Genomic DNA, 17,591 nt, shown 5'->3' with positions numbered 1-17,591 from the left:
CGAATCCAGCCTCGACTAAATATGGCCAGACCCGGGTAGGTATCGCTAATATAAGGTTCCTAATAAAATGATATAATATATGGTCGCTCTTCTAAAATATTAATAATTACAAAAATTAATTTATAAACTAATAATCATGCATTAAATAAATAAATTATTACTAATAATGTAAATTAAATTAAAATGTAAAAATGTTAATGTATCAGCATAATAACTTTATATATGATTTCCATCCAAACGAAGAAGATCGCCTTCCATTTTATAACTGTAAAAAAATAATTAAATAATTAAATAAAATACTAATAAAGTATTAAATATAATAAAATATACCTTAAGTTGAGAGGATTTAAGAGGATTTGGTGTGATGAAAATGATTGAGAATGGAGGTATTTATAGGGGTGTGAACGGTCGTAGGGGTTAGGAGATTAATGGAAGGCGCGGCCCATGCACTGCGCATTCCTAACACGTGTCAAACTATTAGAAAGACGCAACCCATGTATCGCACTATACCCCTACGTGGCAGAAGGCATGGCCCATGCACCGCGTCTTACTCAGTGTGTCGCTATGTCAGCATAAGGCGCGGTGCATGGGCATCACCTTACCACACATGGTGTCACATCAGCGTAAGGTGCGGTGCATGGGTCGTGCCTTCCTACAAAGGGTGTTAGATCGGGAAATAAAGTCGAAATGGTGTCTGACAGGGAAATAATGTTTTTAAGGTTGATTTTTCTGGAAATTTGTCGTTTATTGACTAGGTCATTTTCTCTCTTGTAATAACCATTTTTGTTTTTACCTTAACTTCCACCAGCTGTCCCTCCACCACAGCAACGTTCCAGTAGCTTCCAACAACAATAGCTGGTTCCCTCCACATCAACAACTCTACCACAGCAACATTCCAGTAGCTTCCGGTAGCTCCACCCATGACCTCCTAAGCACCGTCCACGTCCCAACATCCTCATCAGCAAATCAGAAAACAACAAATATTAGATTCTTATTTTTACACATGTAATATGGGTTATAAAAACCAAATAAAATAGGAGAATGAATCCTCTCTTCCTCTTCCCCCGATTCTGGGTTAAAAAAAATTAGTGTAACAGGGGCTTCCATTCTCCCCAATTTTATTTTGGAAATCAATACAAACAAGAAAGGTTTGCCATTAAATTTTTTTCAGAAACTTTCTTTCTATCTTGGGTTTTTTCCTTTTAAATAGAAAAAAAAGGATAACATTACCTAGTTAATCGGGATTATAGGTCATCGTCAGAATAGGAGCGACCACCATAGAGGTGTCCGGCGTTGAAAAGGCTTTAAGCCTTTGTGAGTTTCGGCCGCATGTTGATTTGGAGAGGGAGTGTGAGAGAGGAAGATGATAAGAAGGGGAAATTTTTTACTCTTCACGTTACTGGAAAGTAAAAAAGTGTGAGTGGTTTTCATTTTTTTGGGGTAAATTACATGTAAGGTCCTTTATTTCTGGGAGTTTCTTATTTTGTTCATTTATTTTAAGGGTTAATCGCCAAATGATCCCCATAATTTTAGCATCTTTTTTCGTTTTAGTAATTAGTTAGGGGTTAATTATCCTTAAGTCCTCAAAGTTTAGGCATCTATTTACATCCTGGTCACTAACCCAAGGTCGAATTACATATAGCCCCCTAAACTTTTACCTTATCTTTATATTGTAGTCACTTAAAATAGGAAAAATCCCCAAATAATCCCTATAATTTAGGCACATATTTACACTTTAGTTCCTGATTTTTTTATTTCGAAATTAGCTGCTATATTTTTATTTTCTTTTATTTTGGTCTCTATGCTTTACTTTATTATATTTTAGTCATTTTAATTCTATCTTTTAATATTATAAACTATTTTATTTTTGGATATTATATTTGATATCTTTTATTTTAGTTCTTTACTTTATATTTTAATTTATGCGATTTACTTTTTATTTATTTAATTTCATTACTTTAATTTTCTATTTTTTTAATTTTGCTTTACATTTTTCAATACTTTAATTTTAATCTTTTAAATATTTCTCTTTATTTTCTATTCATTTCATTTTAGTCACATGAATATATATGAAAGACTCGTAAGCATAACTTGACCAATTTCATAATTTGATTAAAGGGTAGTATTTAATTATTTTTAAATTTTAAGAAATGATTGTCTTAAAGTAACTAGATGTTCTATTCTGATATTTTAAAATAAATAAATACCCTATTTATAAAAACCTAAAAAAATATATATACTTACTTTAGTTTTGGTTATATCAAATTATTTTAAGATAATTTCTTGGGAAGAATTATCACATTCTTATTATTTCAGTTGAAAAAAGAAATATTCGTCCTAAAGTAATTTAGGGAATATTTTCTCTTCAATTGGAAATATTAGAATATTTTCTATTTTTCCTTAGAATTTTCTTTAAATAAAATTATGCGATTGAATTTGGAATAATAGGATCGTAAATTAAATTTATATTCGAATTCTTAGACTTCCATTACTAGAGACAAATTATAATCGACAGGTACCAATTTTGAGCGTTGTGGGGGTGCTAATCCTTTCCCAAGCATAATCGACCCCGAATCCCTTTTTATTACTAAAAAGAATGAATTTTTGGTTATACACATAATAGTTTATCTTTTAAATGATATTTTCTTAAAAACTATTTTAAAAGGTGATTTTAAGGTATTCGACCTACCTAACCCAAAAGGTCGATGGCGACTCCCAAAACGCTTCATTAAAAACCATTTATTTATTCATATGCTTTTCCGCAAAGAAAATTCGTGTCTGGGCGAAAATCAGTTACGACAGCTTGGCGACTCCATTGGAGATTAAGCTGGTTAAACCCTAAATCGATTATATATTGTCTCTATAGTTAGAAATTCAGAATTTAATTTTATTTAATTTACGATTCTTATGATTTCTTTAAATTATTTTTATTTTTATTTTATTATTTTTTCCTTGTATTAATGTTTTTATTTGATTGATTTTCAGATACTAGGTTTCATTTTTTAAAAGTGGTTGTTTGTCAAAGGTTTGAGAATTTCTCCTCACACACGACACATACATTGCATAAATATAAGCTCTATACTTGAGCTCTTTTCCCTTTCAAGTGTGAGTGAAAGTGACGTCTTCGTGAGAATTTATTCTCCGTGATAGACCTAGTAAGTAGCTTTCGGGGTTTATATACCCTATATCTTCGTGAGGATTTATTCTTCATTTCACGCATAGGGAAATGTGCCCTCTCGAATTGAACTCGGTCTGCTTAAGCCTATAATGGGTGAGGATTGAGGGTCTGGCTCGCCCAATGGGGCACTGATAAGGACAATTCGAGTACCTTTACATCTATAACCGAAATTCTGCATATAATAAACCGTATAAATTCACCCTATCTAAGACAATGCTGAAACTCTGTCCATAGATACCCAAATAGGTGTACACAAATGAGAAATAAACTCAAGCTTTTGTCTTTTAATTAATTTGATTTTTTTCTCTAAATAAATGCATGTGAACTAGAAATCAAGCGGTTAGGTTTATTTTTCCAAACAAAGCATGAGGTTAGAATTTATATATAGATACCATGATGAATAAGATTTTTTCTTTCCATTAATTGTTACTAACCATTTTATTTTTTTTCTTATTTTTATATACATTTTATTTTGTTCTAACTTGTTTATATTGATTTCTTTTGCTTGAATTGCATGATCATGACATGATTAGAAGGTATTGATTCGAGAGTGATCATCAAAATAAAATGTTTTCATATATGGACAAAGAGTTTTATACTCAAATAAACTATGATGCAACCAAGGAATGACATCCTGAGGGAACTCCGAGGATAGAGGAGAATTATGCACCCAAAGATCGTATGGCCATTGAAGAGCGAAAGGATATATTAGAAATAAGAGAGCAAATGTCCAAGATGATGGGTAAAATATCTGTTTTGGCCAAAGGAAAATAATCTCCTGCAAAAAAAGATAGAGCTCAATGAATATAATCCTGCAATCTCAGATATACAAGGGACTTCTGATCCTAACCAATTTGAGAAATTACATACAATCATCATTTGTATTCACAAGTTGTTTGGAAATACCCAGGAAATGGTGACAACTATAAAAGCTCCCAAAAAATGAGAAGAAATCATGCAATCTGAAATCGTCAAGGTTTAGTATACTTTCAACGTCAAAAACTCAAGTTCAATCCAAGACAAAATGTGGTTCTCATTTTGAAGCGTGAGAAGTGGCTCCGTATTATGTGAAACTGTGGCAACCTTCGTATCCGAATTGGTATGAAATTAATGTTCATTGTGAATATCATGCCGGAGCTCAAGACATTCCATTGAGAATTGCATTACCTTCAAACATCGAGTCCAATGTCTTTTGGATCATGGAATCTTAGAGTTTATGATAAATGATCAACCTAGTTTGGTAACTGATGGTCCTGCTAGATTAATACCAAAGTGTTCAAAGATAAGAGTATCAGTTCAAAGATAAGAGTATCAGTAGAGGCATCTAGAAGTAAGAAGATTTATTGATGTACGAGGCTCAAATACGTCATTTAAAGATTGAAAACGACAAATTGAGCACAAAAATGATAACCATTCATGAAGATTTCCAAAAGGTCAGTCAAGCCTTTAAAAATGTTGGTATATGAAATACCCCAGAAAAGTGGATAATAGGAGTCGCTAAACTGAAAAAGAACTACAAGACACACGAAAATCGAGCGAATAAGTTCTCTCATGATTTATGGATTGCAGGAGAAAGACGCAATACATCTGTACAAGAACTTCTTGAACACAAAGGTTCTCTTACAAGGGAGAATGAGCAACATTGTCTACAACTCCGAGAGATGGCATGTAAGATACAGGAAAAAGACAATGTCGTGAAATAAGTTGTTACCCAAGCAAACAATGTGGCTCATAAGTTGGTAGACTTAGCTGACTTTACAAGGGAATTGAAAACTTAACTCTTGAGCATGAATGGAAATTAACTTGGCTTTTTAAGGAGATAAAGAAGTTAAGAGTGAAAGTTATCCCTTATATGTAAAGTTTTGTTTGATGTATCGAAACTTTTGTGTTCAATGAAAGCTGTTTTAAGATGATCACTCTTGATTAACACATTTTTCATACATGCATTTACATTGCACAATTTGCATTCTTATTTTTGCATTTCTGCATTTTTCAAATTTACATTTTTAACATTCACGTTTATAAGTCATACATTACATAACATGTTAAGATCATATGGGAATAATACGAGGAGAATTCCATGACAAAATTTCCAAAATCAAATTGGAGCTAAATTAGTCTTCCTAGAGAAGGATAAAGAGCCATAAATGAGAATTTAGCAAGCATTGAAAGAATCCAGGAACAACTCATAAAGATCCAACAAGAGATGGTCAATCAAGAAAAAAATTCCAGAATGAATCAAGAAGAATGACCAAATTAATAGAAATAGTGAACGTTGTGATCCATGAAGAAAAAACTCTAGAGGATTTAGTTGTAAAAGATTTGGATGAGATTATGAATGTTAGTGGTGAAGCCAAAATAACAGTGATATGTGATCAACGACCTATTAATAAGCATGATAGTGTCAGTTCCAAAAATAAGATATGGTCGTAAATGGTCCCCACTAGATCAACAATGAATGAAGAAGTGACGAGGGATAAATGTACCCTTGTGAGAAATAAGCTTTACTAAAAAAAGAGGGGCATAGAAAAGGGTCGAATGTTGATCAAGAAGAAAAAAAAAGAATATGCAAGGTTTTCAATTTCCTCTCTTCCACTTTTCGGGTGAAAAATTGCATTCAAATATGTTCTCAGCCGTATTAACTACTCCATGATATGTCCAAACACAATGGCCTCCAAATGAGAAATGAACCTATAAGGAGGTTCCTTGGATAAACCAAACTAGAACTCCAGATTGTTCAGTTAAGGTTCCTAGTAACCTTAAGGGAAAGTTCCAAGATCCTTTAGAGCAAAAAATTTAAAAGTACAAGATAGAATAAGGGGTTAAGGTTCAACGCTCAGAAATAGTTGCCTCAACATAGACTAATGTGATCAAATCATGTAAAGAATATTGGGCACAAGAAAATGGGAAACGAAATCGAAGAAAAAATGCTCTCATGGATGTAATACGAGACTCGCCCATAGGTTTAAAAATAAATTGGAAAGATGCCACCCTGAAAACATATCAAACACCTATATCATACTCCTGAGGGAAAATGGAACTTTGAACAATTTAGAGAGTCTGGTGAATACTACGCCAATCACGGCTGCAATATGCGTTCAGAATCAGGACAAAACTATCATCACCAAGGAAAGTTGTTCTGAATCTAAATTTGAGCCCAATTTTCAGTCAAAGAAGAAAAAGATGATGATGGTATTTTACCAAAAAACTGCTCATGAGGAAGTAGAGATTTATACGTCTGAAGGTTTATCCAAAGATGTTACCCAAGAGATGATCAAGAAATGGGGGCAAATGAGGACAAAGATCCTGGTTCGATTACACATCCAACATTATAGGAGTAATGGGGCATTCTAGATAAACAAGTGAAAGTTGTTATCTACCACTAAAGTACCTTTCATTTTCAGCATCTTGTTTGAACATGTTTTTTGTTCCTTTCTCCACCTTTTGTAATAAATAAATTTGTGTTGCTTTTTAAGGTTATGAGCATTGAATCAATTTTTCAATCTTGCAATTCTTTGAATATCAACTGGATTAAAAACTCTTTATGATTAGAGTTATAATCTTTGACAAAATATCAAGATTAAAAACTGGTAAAACAAAGACCATTGACCTTAACTCAGAATAAATTCACTCAAACACCATCCTCTTACATATATGAGATAATTTTCTCCTATTGCAAGGAATTAAACAAAAGGCTTGGTATTTATATATAGGAGCATACAACATGGGGCATCATTTGTGTATGACGTTGCAAAACCGACTAGACTACTTTTCTATTGATGACGTATGATGATGAACTCAATCTTCACAAATAGGTAAATCTAGTTTAAGTCAGTTGCTTGGAAATTGAACTCTAACGAAGAACTTTTATGACTTCCACCAAAACACCTAGAGTATAAAAGGTTCTTCTTAACAAGCTTAAGAAGTTGGAGCAGTATACCCATGCTATATTATTATATATACAATAAAGCTTAAGTTGTCCCCTAAAGCAATTGGTTAATCGCCCCAGCTTTATGGATAATATTCATCTAGCCTATTATACTATTATATGCAATAAAGCTTGAGATGTCCCTCTAGAGTAATTGGTTAATCGCCCCGGCTTTATGGATAAGTTTCAAATAGCAAAAAAAAGGGCAAATTGCAATAAAGTTGAATTCAGCTAGCCAAAATGGAAAAAGAAGTTGTTGTAAAGATGAACTAAGGGAGTTAAGAAACATTTGTTATAGTCAACCTCACACAAGCACTCAGAAATTTCATTTTTAGACCGATATTTTTGCACTGCCTTGGTTAGAATCTAAATGGAAGATTTCAGAGAACTGAAATACAAGTATTCGAGAAAGTCAAGTAATTGGCAATCCTAGTTGCATCATTTTGTCCGCATCCGGTTAAAATGCCAAGCTAAGAAAGTGAGTCATGTGGCAATGTTCACAAAGAGTGAGAGAGGAGTGACATCTTAAATAGATGTGGCCATAGAAAATAGGAAAGTTATCCGAAAACCAACACAAAATTTTGATACTTGTCAAAGAGCTATAACTCTAAAACTTTAAAGAGCTATTGATTCTTTTGATATTCTTTGAATTCATGCTTATAATTTGATTCTATTGTGAACTTGAATTAAGGAACAATACTTTACAAAATTCTTTCATTCTTTGATATTGAAATGAGGAAAAAAAATTTCAAACAGTACAGTCTCAAATGAGAAAGGTCCTTGAAGCAAGTTGACGCCTATTCTACCTCTATTGGGGAAAAAGAATGAGTGATGCCAAAATGATGAAGCACTTCACATTTCTTGAAAGAATGTGGTCTGAGAGTCCAGAAAGTCTGGATAATTGAACTTGTAACACTCTCTTGTGATACTATTAGAAACTTGTCAAGGATTACCCTATTCAAAAGGGACACATATATCAGAGCATAACAAAAAAGGCAAGAATGCGACCAGTCAAGAAGGAGATGACCACCTCATTCAGAAGAGGCACATATCTCAGACATTTCTATTAGAATGATTGATCAATTCTTAAGTTTGTGACAATATGAAGAGAATACCTCAAGTTACTTAACAACATTGCTGCTTAGTAACACTAAAATGAGAGCATTCAAGATTAACAGATTTGGTCACGAATAAAGCCACGAGTACCCACAATGGGGTATTATCCAAATTAGACCCCGTGGGGATCATGAGATTCAAATCCAATGGACATTGAGAGTAAGCCTTACAGCTTATAATGTTGGGGCATTTTGAAGGCCCATTTTAGACATAAATGATCCATGTGGGGTATTTTGAAGGTTCACATCAGTATGAAAAAACGTGGGGCATTTTGAAGGCTCACATCTACAAGAAGAAAATATTGGGGCATACTGAAGGCCCATATCATCATTCATAAAGAACATTGAATTGAGCAAATATTTCCAATGAGATAGAAAGATAAGAAAAATGAAAATGGTAAAACAGTGACAGTGAAGCTAACTATACATAATTGCTTTGTTCATTATACAGTTGCATTATTCTGGTGATTTGATGCTGGCAAGCCAAAACGTCCCACTTGTATTCCTACTGAGCTTTGTTCTTTAGTGTCCTTGTGACATCATAAAAAATCTCTAAACACTATGCAAAGAGCTTCACTGATTGAGAAATCTGAGCAGAAGCCACAGAAAATGATGAATATGTTGTCAAATGATTTACGAACCAGTTATTATGATGTTGAACCAATGTTGTGATCATATGGTTTCAATTTGTTGACCCAAGATGAAGATTATATTCCAAAACCCTAAGGTTAGAAGAAAGAAATGTGAAGATTTCTTTCTATGTGAAGGGGAGCTGAAATTTTAACAACAAGAAACTAGTAGAGCCAACTAAGGTTAAACGATAGGTTGTTGTTAAGCATCTCGACATGATATGGTCTAAATGGCTTTGTTCGAGATCCAATTTGATGTGGAGACATGAAAGGAATTAGGATAAATCCTCATTGTGATGTGTTTCAAGAGTCAAATCAAAACAAACGTTGCTCTCCTAATTAATCTATGTTGAGTTTGGCATATCTACATCTACATTCTTCAGTTGAGTTTGGCATATCTACATCTACATTCTTCAAAAATGATAGATTCTCTTTTTAAAGAAAAGATCTTTATTGAATTTCTAAACAAGTCCATGCGAAGAAAGCCGGTGTTATCAGTGACAAAAAGAGGCATCAAGGTCATCATTCTGACTGCGGCAAAAGTTCCACAAATAAAACATTTCTTCTGAGACTTTAATGCAAATGAACAAGACACAAAGATACAAGTTTATAAGATGATTCTTCATAAATGCAAGCTTGATAGAATAAGTTGCTACACTGATATTTGAAGTAAAACCCTGGAAATAAATGATCAAGTGAAAAAAGATTGAATTTGCCACTTTGGAGTCAAATGAAGATGGACTCAACATTTTTGCATTCATAAGAACATCATTTGCGTAATAGAAAATGCATTACATTGATACATTTGATTGCATTCAAACACAAGGTTTTTACAGGTTTTCATATGAAAAACGAAGATTCATGATGAAAAATACCTTATAAGTGGAAGGTAGAATTCAAACCTCAAATACAGGAATCACGTTAGGAGAGACAAACATTTGAAGAATAGATGTCGTAATTCATAAGTGAAGCATTATTTTGAAGTGGGGCATCTTACACAATCAACAAATTATTTCAAAAAATGAGAAAAAGATTTCCAAAGTTTCTCATTTAATCTTTTCTGAAAATGAAATTGTTGAATAGTAAGAAAGCGATTTCCAAAGTTTCTTACTTAGTAAACTATTTCCCGAATTTGTAACTCCTTCAGACCATTAGTAAGTCTTTCGAGCATGATGCTTAAATCTTTCGGGTCATCTATAAGCCTTTCGAGCAAGATTATAAGTCCTTTAGGCCATCCAAAAGACCTTCGGACAGGATGTTTTCAAATGATATTTTAGAAACTAAGCCTGATTTTCAGGGGTTTCTTGATGATTATCTCAAAAGAGTTGTTAAAGGAAGCTAAGCCTAATTTTAATGGGTTCCTTGATAACTAAGAAACTAAGCTTGATTTTCAAGGGTTTCTTGATTTGTAAATCCTTCGGGTCATCAGTAAGTCTTTCGAGTATGATGCTTAAATCCTTCAGGTCATTTGTAAGCCTTTCGAACAAGATGATAAGTCATTCGGGCCATCCATAAGATCTTCAGGTAGGATGTTTTCAAATGAGATTTTAGAAACTAGGCCTGATTTTTAGGGGTTTCTTGATGATTATCTCAAAAGAGTTGTTAAAGGAAGCTAAGCCTAATTTTAAGGGGTTCCTTGACAACTAAGAAACTAAGCTTGATTTTCAAGAGTTTCTTGATTTGTAAATCCTTCGGGTCATCAGTAAGTCTTTCGAGCATGATGCTCAAATCCTTCGGGTCATCTGTAAGCCTTTCGAGCAAGATGATAAGACTTTCGGGCCATCCATAAGACCTTCAGGCATGATGTTTTCAAATGATATTTTAGAAACTAAGCCTGATTTTCAGGGGTTTCTTGATGATTATCTCCAAAGATTTGTAGAGGAAGCTAAGCCTAATTTTTAAGGGATTCCTTGACAACTAAGAAACTAAGCTTGATTTTCAAGGGTTTATTAATTCTTAAATCCTTCGGGTCATCAGTAAGTCTTTCGAGCATGATGCTTAAATCCTTCGGGTCATCTATAAGCCTTTCGAGCAAGATGATAAGTCCTTTAGGCCATCCATAAGACCTCTGGGCAGAATGTTTTCAATATTTTCGTTGCTTGATTCATAATATTTCGAATTAGTGACGTCTCGCTTGAGACAGTTTCACTCGAAACAAAAATTTATCTCACTCGAGATAGTTTTTATCAAAGCAAAGATTTGTCTCGCTTGAGACAACTGTTTCACTTGAAACAAGAAATTTTATCTCACTCGAGATAGTTTTTCTTAAAACAAACTTCGTCTCACTTGAGACAATTTTCCCTCAAAACAAATTTTATCTCACCTGGGATAGTTCATTTTCAAACAAATTTATTTGCATTCATTTAATTTTGTTTCATATTTTAATCCAGATATTGATTTTTTTACAGGAATTCCAAAGTTAACAAAGATTTCAACAAAGAATTAGTCTACTTTTTAATCTTTGAAAACGTGGATTTCAGCAAAGATTTGAATCCATCACAGAAAGATGTGGATTATCATTTCCAATGGAGAGTTCATAATGACAAGTACTCATCTGATGAAGAATTTCATAAAGAGAAGAACTTGTTCAACCTTAGCTTGATTCATCGCATATGAAGTTGAATCAACGACACCTCACTTGAGGCATCAACATTTTCAGTGGAAGAGTTCATAATGAAAAGAACTCGTCCGAAGAGGAAGAAGAAATTCATAATGAGAAGAGCTTGTTCAACCTTTTGATAAATTCCTAGTGGAAAAGTTCATAATGAGAAGAACTCGTCCGAAGAGGAAGAAGAAGTTCATAATGAAAAGAGTTTCTTCAACTTTTTGATAGATTCAATCACAGAGGGAGATAGATTATCATTCCCAATAGAAAAGTTCATAATAAGAAGAACTCGTCTGAAGTGAGTGAAAAGTTCATAATGAGAAGAACATATAGCTTAAAAGTTTGAACAATTCAAACCAAAAATGATGTTTTATATCTTTGCTCCATTCATGTTCCTCAGCAACGAGCAAAGAGGGGCAACTGTAATCACCATTTTTGTTTTTACCTTAGCCTCCACCAGTTGTCCCTCCACCACAGCAACGTTCCAGTAGCTTCCAGCAAAAATAGTTGGTTCCCTCCATGTCGGCAACTCCACCACAGCAGCATTCCAGTAGCTTTCGGTAGCTCCACCCGTGGCCTCTTGAGCACCGTCCACATCCCAGCATCCTCATCAGCAAATCAAAAAACAATAATAACAAATATTAGATTTTTATTTTTACACATGTAATATGGGTTATAAAAACCCAACAAAACAGGAGAATGAATCCTCTTTTCCTCTTTCCATGATTCTGGGCTACAAAAATTAGTGTAACAGGGGCTTCCATTCTCCCCAATTCTATTTTGGAAATCAATACAAACAAGAAAGGTTTGCCATTAATGTTTTTTAGAAACTTTCTTTCTATTTTGGGTTTTTTCCTTTCGAATAGAAAAAAAAAGAGGATAGCATTACCTAGTTGATCAGGATTAGAGATCGTCGTCGGAATAGGAGTGACCACAATAGAGGTGGCCGGCGTTGAAAAGGCTTTAAGCCTTTGTGAGTTTCGACCGCACGTTGATTTGGGGAGGGAGTGTGAGAGAGAAAGATGATAAGAAGGGGAAATTTTTTACTCTTCACGTTATTGGAAAGTAAAAAAGTGTGGGTGGTTTTCATTTTATTTTTTTTTGGGTAAATTATATGTAAGGTCCTTTATTTCTGGGAGTTTCTTATTTTGTTCATTTATTTTAAGAGTTAATCGCCAAATGATCCCTGCAATTTTAGCTCATTTTTTGTTTTAGTCATTAGTCAGGGGTTAATTATCCTTAAGTCCTCAAAGTTTAGGCATCTATTTACATTCTGGTCACTAACCGAGGGTCGAATTACATATAGCCCCCTAAACTTTTACCTTGTCTTTATATTGTAGTCACTTAAAATAGGAAAAATCCCCAAACAATCCCTATAATTTAGGCACATATTTACACTTTAGTTCCTAATTTTTTTATTTTGAAATTAGCTGCTATATTTTTATTTATTTTTTATTTTGTTCTCTATGCTTTACTTTAATATTTTAGTCATTTTAATTCTATCTTTTAATCTTCTGAACTATTTTATTTTTAGGCCTTATATTCGATATCTTTTATTTTAGTTCTTTACTTTATATTTTAATTTATGCGATTTACTTTTTATTTTTTTAATTTCATTACTTTAATTTTCTATTTTTTATTTTTGCTTTACATTTTTCAATACTTTAATTTTAATCTTTTAAATATTACTCTTTATTTTCTATTCATTTCATTTTAGTCACATGAATATATATGAAAGACTCCTAAGCATAACTTGACCGATTTCATAATTTGATTAAAGGGTAGTATTTATTTATTTTTAAATATTAAGAAATGATTGTCTTAAAGTAACTAGATGTTCTATTATGATATTTTAAAATAAATAAATACCCTGTTTATAAAAACCTAAAAATATATATATATACTTACTTTAGTTTTGGTTATGTCAAATTATTTTAAGATAATTTCTTGGGAAGAATTATCACATTCTTATTATTTCAGTTAAAAAGAGAAATATTCGTCTTAAAGTAATTTAGAGATTATTTTCTGTTCAATTGGAAATATTGGAATATTTTCTATTTTTTCTTAGAATTTTCTTTAAATAAAATTATGCGATTGAATTTGGAATAATAGGATCGTAAATTAAATTTATATTCGAATTCTTAGACTTCCACTACTAAAGACAATTTATAATCGACGGGTACCAATTTTGGGCGTTGTGGGGTGGTAATCCTTCCTCAAGTGTAACCAACCCCGAATCCCTCTTTATTACTAAAACGAATGAATTTTTTGTTATACGCAGATTGGTTTATCTTTGATGTTTTCTTAAAAACTATTTTAAAATGTGATTTTTAGGTATTCGACCTACCTAACCCAAAAGGTCGATGGTGACTCCCAAAACGTTTTATTAAAAACCATTTATTTATTCACATGCTTTTCCGCCAAGAAAATTTGTGCCTGGACGAAAATCGATTACAACATCCCTCTAGTGAAATCAGACAATGAGACCCTTTGTCTTCGTAATTATTTGTGCTCTATATAGAACGATTAGCTCAATCTATCCCGGTTGAGATGTCAACAGGGCGGTGGAAACCTTTTCGCACTTCAGCGCCTAGCCCAAGAATTTCTCATCTTTTCTTTGCGGAGGATATGGTTCTTTTGGCTAATGCTTCTAAGAAACAAGTCGAGGAAATTTAGTCTACGTTGAAAAATTTGGTGATGCTTCCGACCAAAAAGTGACCATCTCCAAAACTATTATTTTTTTTCTCTAGGAATGTCTCTTCTACTTTAAAAGATCAGATTAGTTTTGATTTTGATTTTAAAGAAGTTGAAAACTTGGGAAAATACCTTGGGAATCCCATTATTGTACAATCGTGTGACGTCAGCTTCGTACCACTAGCTAATCTAAGTTGTCGACGATCGTTTAAATAATTGGAAGGCACGACCTTTATCATTAGATGGTCATGCCACTTTGGTTAAGGCATTGTTTACTTCGATTCCTATTTATACGAAGCAAACGACGATTTTACCCAAGGGCACTTGCGCAGAAATTGAAAAATCATAAGGCATTTCATTTGGGGTATTTTGTCTTAGGGTAAAGAAATTCATCTTGTCTATTAGACAGGTTTGTTTGTTATTTTTGCATGGTGGTTCTGGTTTTCGAATATTGGATAATCAAAATGATGTTTGTAGGCACTCGTTTTTGTCTGGATCTTTTTTATTAAAATATTAACACTATTATTATCATTATTTTATTATTATTATTATTATTTTAATACAAATTTATATTTTGTAGGTCCAATTGATGCCAACCCAAAGCTCAATACATTGTAACCCAGCATGCCTAAAACACAAACCCAAACCCAGTGGTAAGATTTGACCCAATTGGAGCTCGACCCAGATCTGACCCGGATTGGCCTGATTGATAATAAGCAAATTAGGGTTTTTGAACCCTAAGCAACAGCCGCTACTGCTTGGCCTTCCAACTCTCAGCCATAGCGTACACATCACCACCATACTCCCGAGCCGTTGCAGAGCACTCCCGAGCCACCACTGAATGTTTCCTGCCCGATGTTATCACCTACAATGACCGAAAGTTCATCCATAAGTCCATCAACAGTGAAAAAAGATGAAAACAAATCTTATCCTATAATCTAGGGTATTATTTCCCTACCAATAGACTGAATCATTTCAGCAACCCAAAGTAGCCGTAAATCAAGAAGGAACACACAAAAAGAAAAAAAAAGATCAAGGTAGAGAGGAGATTTGGGATTCAAGGAGCAGAAAAGAAAGAAATAGAGAGAGAAAGGGAAAAGAAAGTTTAACTTCGTTGGTTTTCCACCGAGAAAAGGGTCATCAAAGGTGAAGTTTTCCCAAACTTCAACCTTAGATCTACTTTAACCCGCTCCCTTTTAGGGAAAACGAGCCTTTGATTCATATTGAGGGCTTCGAGAGGAGAGATTTAGTGTCGTTGTCTCTATTCTTCGTCATCAGCAAGCGACGGTCTACGTCAATCAGTGGCCGACGCCGATCAGTGGCGGTCGATACGGTGGTGGCTCGCCGAAATCTGGGCATGAAAGAGCTTCGGTCTCACTCTTTATATCTCTCTCGTTTGAGCCAACCCGAAATGAAACAAAATGGGGAAGGGGTTTATTTTGGCTGTGGGTTTTCATATATATATATATATAAAGCTCAGAACGATGTCATTTTAAGGAGGACCAAAGGGCATTTTTGCGCATGGTTTACTTGCAAAGCAGGTCCTCCATAGTTTTAATTTTATCATTTTGGTCATCAATAAAAAATTTACATTCTTGTACTTTGATCTCCCTAGTTATTATGCATAAAATTTCGTCTCATGTGCATATGTGTATATTGGGCTTATATTTGAATTTCAGTCATCATACTTTAATTTATTTATTTTGTGGTGAATGTTTTATTAGTATTTTTTGGTCCTGAGTTCTCTGTTATTATCATTTCTAGTCTTTTGTTTAAAGTTTTCTGTGGTCCCCTGATGATTGTTAGTTTCACTGTTTAGTCTTCTAAGTGTTGATTAATATTATTTGGTTTGTAATATTTTATTATTTGTATTTTGGTTTTAAGTTATTTGTTTTTATTTTAGTCCATTATGCATGTATATTTTTATATTGGTAATCATTTGTATTTATTAGATAAAATTATTAGTTTTATTTATTATAAATATTTTACTACGCATGTTTCCAATTACAATAATTTTCGTTGTATTTTTATCTATTAATCAGATATTCGAAATATCAAGAACCGATTTGTAGAATGAGCGTGGAAATCATCATTTGGTCGAAGTGATGCGATCCAATACGGCATTTTAACGAAATATGAACTTGAAATAAATCTAGTTCATTTTATTAATTAAATCTTGTTTATTCAAATAATTCAATGTGTTTACATGTGTTAATTTATTTTACGTAACTGTCAATTTTCAATTTATATTCGATACACATTTTGTCTTTAAATGGTTTCGGCTATATAAGGGAATATCCTTTACATTAAGAATAAACGAGATTGCTTTCCCGATGGAGAATTGCTTATCTGAGATTTCTTTTCAATTAAAGATTTTCTCTAGCTAATAATTGAAGCAAATTAATCAAAGTTCATAAACAAATCATTTTTAACTTTATTTCGATTTATGATTCACACAATTTTACGACAATGTATAAGCGACACAGTATCAATTTTGGGCACTGTGGGGTGCTTACCCTTCTCCACGCGTAACCGACTACCGAACCTGTTTTAATCGAATCTTTGTAAACGCAGACCAGTTTTTTGTCTAAAAACGTTTTTTTTCTTAAAATTGTTTTTAAAAGACGTTTTTAGGTATTCGACCTACCTAACCCAAAGGTCGATAGTGACTTATTTCAATTTAATTCAAAAGAATCCAAAATCATCAATTTTCCAAATTAAAATCATAATCGTTTTTTAAAATAATATTTAATTGTTTTCCAAAATAAATGGTTATGACAGCTTGGCGACTTCGGTGGGGATCTTTTCTTTAGAGTCAGACTTAGATATTGTCGTTGTGGTGAAAACTATGAGTTCGAGTCTTTAGTTAACTTATGATTTACTTTCTTTATTTTTTATTGTCATACTAACGCTCTAATTTATTTTCACATTTGTTTTTTTTGTCAAGTTTTAGCGTTTCCTTTTTAGTCAAAGGTTTGTACGTTCCTCCTCACCCACATCACGTGCATTTGTATGATATAAGCTCTAGACTGGAGCTTCGATCCAAATAAGTCAGGGTGATGCTTTACTCTTGTAAGAATTTATTCTTCGTATGAGTTTTAACAAATAACCCACATGATACATACCTTATACCTTCATAGGGATTTATTCCTCGCATGGGTATAAGACAGTGAATCCTCTCGAATTGAACTCGTTTCGTTCGAAACCTGTAATGGGTTTGGATCGAGAGTTTGGCAGCCCAAGAGACACCGATATCAAGGATAATTTGGGTACCATTTTTCTGTTAGAGCCAAAACCATGCTTCTAGTGAACTATAGAACGGTCACCCTAGGTATAGACATATCAAACCTCTGCCTGTCAGTAGGTACCAAAAATGAGTGTACACAAAGGAGGAGTGTTTCTAAACCCTTATATTTTGCTTTAAGTTCGTAGAATATTTTTC

This window comes from Hibiscus syriacus, unplaced genomic scaffold (assembly GCF_006381635.1).
Source record: "Hibiscus syriacus cultivar Baekdansim isolate YM2019G1 unplaced genomic scaffold, ASM638163v2 tig00110160_pilon, whole genome shotgun sequence".
In the NCBI taxonomy this organism is placed as follows: Eukaryota; Viridiplantae; Streptophyta; class Magnoliopsida; order Malvales; family Malvaceae; genus Hibiscus; species Hibiscus syriacus.
This window is presented reverse-complemented; position numbering follows the sequence as displayed.